We start from the raw sequence: 4186 nt of genomic DNA, 5'->3' as shown, positions 1-4186 counted from the left end.
GGTCTCAGACCCTCAGGGGAGAAGAAGACAAGATGGAGATGGGTTGTCATCTTCACTCTAGGATACAAGGCAGGGTTTGAGCTCAGACTCTGGGGACAAATAGCCAATGTCTCCTTAGCTGGTCTTGGTTCCAGGCAGAGGGAAGGAGAGGTCAGGTAGAGGCAAAAGAGGTTTCTGGATCTGTTGAGCAGTAATACAAAGATTCATCCCCAGGCTGAAACCCCAAGATACTCAGGGAGGCTGTGCTGCCCTACTTGGAGCCGGAAAACTGAGCTGGGATACATGTGGGCCAAGAAGTTCCAAGCATCACAGGCTTGGGAGCCCCCAGCCAGCACCAAGTACCCCAGGGAAGCTGTTCCCCTTGCAAATAATCACAATAGACTTTTTTGTATGTGAAAAATAACATACATACAAAAAAGTGATAAATTTCAAAACAAAACACTACAACTAGTTTTAGAACATATTTCAGAGTTTGGTATGGGTTACAATTCAACAAATTTAGGTTTTTACTTCTAGCTGCTTTAAGACACTGGAAACTAAAAGAAATATCAATTTAATGATTCAGCAATTATATTCATTTGTTAAATCCTATATTCTCTGCATACCTCCATCATCACCTTTAATCTTTCTCTTCCTCTCTTTAGGGGTATTTGGGCTATGGCCATTCTAACTTTTTCATGTTGGGAGGGTCTGTCACTAATATAGGATAGGAAAATGGAACTATCTGATTTTCTGCAGAGGCTGTGCCCTCTAGGTTTCCAGACTTACCTGGAACCGGGACACATCTGGAAGTTTTAAGTTTCTGGAAGGTTACTCTACAGCGTGGAACCCATGTGACATCTTATATATTGTCCTAGGTGTTCTTTAGGATTGGCTGGAATGGCCCTAGTTGGGGTCTGGCAATGTCTAACTCAAACCTACATTAGAGGAACCTCCAGAGTAGCCTTTGGATTCTATTTAATCTCTCTCTGATAGTGATACTTTATTAGTTACACTTCTTTTCCCCCTTTTGGCCAGGATGGAATTGTTGTTTCCACAGTGCCAGGGTCAGACTCATCCATGGGAGTCATCTCCCATGCTGCCAGGAATATTTTCACCCCTGGATGTCATGTCTCACATAGAGGAGAAGGTGATGATTTCACTTGCAGTATTGGGCTTAGAGAGAGTGAGGCCACATTTGAGCAGCAAAACAGGTCCTCTAGAAGTTTCTTTTGGGTACACCTGTAGGTGGACTTAGCTTTGCCACTACCTATTTTTGCTTAACTAGAGTAAGCCTCAATATCAAGGGCTTGGCCTATTGATTTGGGTGTCCCTAAAGTTTGACACAGTATCAGGGGATTCGCTGATGTTAGTTATTAGTTCCATATTTTTTCTCCCATCCTTTTTGATTATCTGCTCATTATACTTTATGATGTATTCAGGTATTACATTAAGCTATACAGGATTAATGGACATCTTTCTTTTTCTGGGCTCCCTGTGCTTCAATTGTTCAAATGAGCTATAGAAATAGGTTGAGTTAGATTATGTGCTACAGAAAATTTAAGTTCCAGACCAAGTAAGCTTTCTTTCTTTGGACTCAAAGAGTATATGTGTTCCTCAAATATAGACAATATCTTCCTTACCTCTGTGTTCTGAAATACTTTAACCCTAACCTGATCATCTTCATTCTTTTTTTTTTTTTTACAACTGTATATTTATTTTGAGTGAAATAAGAATTTATCTTCTAGAATATATTTTTGAGGATAAGTATATTTTTTAAAAATTGCATCTTGTTCATTTGAGTGTTCAAATGCTAAAAATAGTTCAATTCAATGATATCCCAACTATTAGCTGAGATTTATCAGGTATTTATCTAACAGGCCCTGTTCTAAGCACTCTGCCTACTGCTGATTTATTTAATCCTAACAACTCTCCAATCCTACAACAGACAAGACAGAAAAGAAAGGGGATTATTATGAAGCTTTCTAGAAATACAAGCCTTGTTGAACAAAAATAAGAGTGGTTTTATTGATTATATATAACTCTAGCTATTTTAATATATATTATAAATTTTAAGAATTAGAATAAGTGACTATTTTTACCAAGAATAATCTAAATCATAGTAGCATGTTCAATGAAAATTATTTAAGTCCTGGACAGGCATCCTGTATCTACTTTTCAATTAATTAGGAAGTCTTCATTCCAACTTTCTATTAGGCCACGATACAGTTAACCCTATACAAAAATTTCATTAAGCAGAAATACATTATGGTTTCTTTTCCAGCAAATGCTCCCTTCTTGTCACACAGACATATCCCTCAAATATTACTTATAGTAATGTGCAAATCTTGTTGACTTTATATATCCATAAGAGTTGCCTCAAATAACTTTCACCTTGGAAAGTTATAAAGGCATGAGACAGCAGCATAATGCCAGTGCGGATTGTGTATCTTGGATTTTTCATTTTAGCTTCTTAACACTCAATTTATAAGTAAAACAAAATTAATCCCAAATTATTATACTATGTAGGAAAGTCTTTTTATGTGCGTATTTAACCCAGAGATGGAAAATGTCAAATAGTTTGAACAATATTTGGCAGGGCACAGAAAGCAAACAGTACCATGGGAAATGAAAACATTTCTGTGTTTTACAGCTGAAGAGACTGATGAATGTCATTCAAATTTCTCATCTCCTTCTTTCACATCTTTCAAATTGAGTACTTCCAATGAACCTTTGCCTTTTATTTCCTTTTTAATTAGCTCATCAATTTCTCTGAAGCAGCCTGGATCAATCAGACATACAATTTCTAACTGTTGATCGTAGTCTTCACTTTCTATAACCTTGATCAATGGTTTGAGCTTTTCTTTCAGCTTCTTTCCTTCATTCAATGGAAGAATGAACCGAAGTCTCATGTGAGCACGTTCTATCTTCATTTTCTCTTTTAACTGTTTTATCACTTCCAAAGCCTGCTGTTTTGTACTTTTGTTGGTTTTGACTGAATAGTGGATGTCCTTCATGGCTCTCTCAATAAGAATAACAGTGTATGGTCTCTTTGTTTCAGGATTCACACATTTGTCTGCTACAATTGTTGCAATGTCTCTAAACATCTGCTCCAGCTGCGTGTGCCATTCTTTATCTGATACTTGAACCTCTCCTTTAGTCAAAATCTGCTTACAGATTTCAGTTTGGTCATCTGTTCCAAATGCACTGATGAGATCTTCCTTCTTTGCAACCTGACCTTTAGAAACATTTACAAATACTGAGTGGGTCTGCAGACCTTCGTCAAGGTCTTTTTCCACGCCGCTCCGCCACCCGACGACCTTGTTTTTATAGCAGGCGATTTCGAAGCGCTTTCCGGCGCGCTTCATGCGAACCACCGCCACATTGGTTAGCCGGATCTGGTTGGTGGGGGTGAAGATTGACATGGCGGCTGCTCACAGACCTCGGCTGCAGCGAGCCTGAGCAGACCCGCGCCGCCCGGCCTGAGGGCCACCGGCGCTGCGAAGTAACTAGCGGGCGGGGCGCGGCGTAATCTCATCTTCATTCTTATCTATAATTATCAGGATATATATATATATATATATATATATATATTTATATATTTATGTTATATATATATATTTATGTTATATATATATATTTATGTTATATATATATATATATATGTGAGCCTTTCAAAATCCAGAAATAATAATTGCCACTCTGATTAAATGTATCTTCTGTAAGAGCTGAAAACCTAGGCCCCTATTTTCTTATAAGAATTTTCAAAAGGAGACCATACCATGATTGTTCTTTTCTTTCTGTCTTATTTTGCCTCACCAAATATTTCATAGGTTCATTCACATCATTGCATGCCTCAAGACTTCACTCCTTTTTGTAGCAGCACAATATATCAATCATATGTATCCACCATTGTTCATCAATCTACTTCTCAGTCAGTGCATCATTTAGCCACCTGCATTCATCAGGAATCATGATAATGCCCAAAGTCCACAATCCATTAACACTCTCAATTTTAAAAACTTTCATAGTTCCCAGGATAATGATAACCAATAAACATGCCCACACCAAATGAGAAACCTAAATCTCTTCTTTATTCTTGTCCCTTGCCCTATTATTTACGTCTACTGTTGCTGTGGTAGTGCTGATGGTTTCATTTTGAACATAGCATGCAATAGCATTTCCCACCCCACCACCCATATCCTGG

At 37.9% G+C, this 4186-nt stretch overlaps 1 pseudogene; it reads right to left on the bottom strand.

Annotated features, from left to right (window-relative positions):
• Positions 1 to 1978: 1978 nt before the first annotated feature.
• Positions 1979 to 3491, bottom strand: LOC143673204 (ribosome maturation protein SBDS pseudogene; annotated as a pseudogene).
• Between the last annotated feature and the right edge of the window lie 695 nt (positions 3492 to 4186).

Source organism: Tamandua tetradactyla, unplaced genomic scaffold (genome assembly GCF_023851605.1).
Source record: "Tamandua tetradactyla isolate mTamTet1 unplaced genomic scaffold, mTamTet1.pri scaffold_188_ctg1, whole genome shotgun sequence".
In the NCBI taxonomy this organism is placed as follows: Eukaryota; Metazoa; Chordata; class Mammalia; order Pilosa; family Myrmecophagidae; genus Tamandua; species Tamandua tetradactyla.
This window is presented reverse-complemented; position numbering and strand designations above follow the sequence as displayed.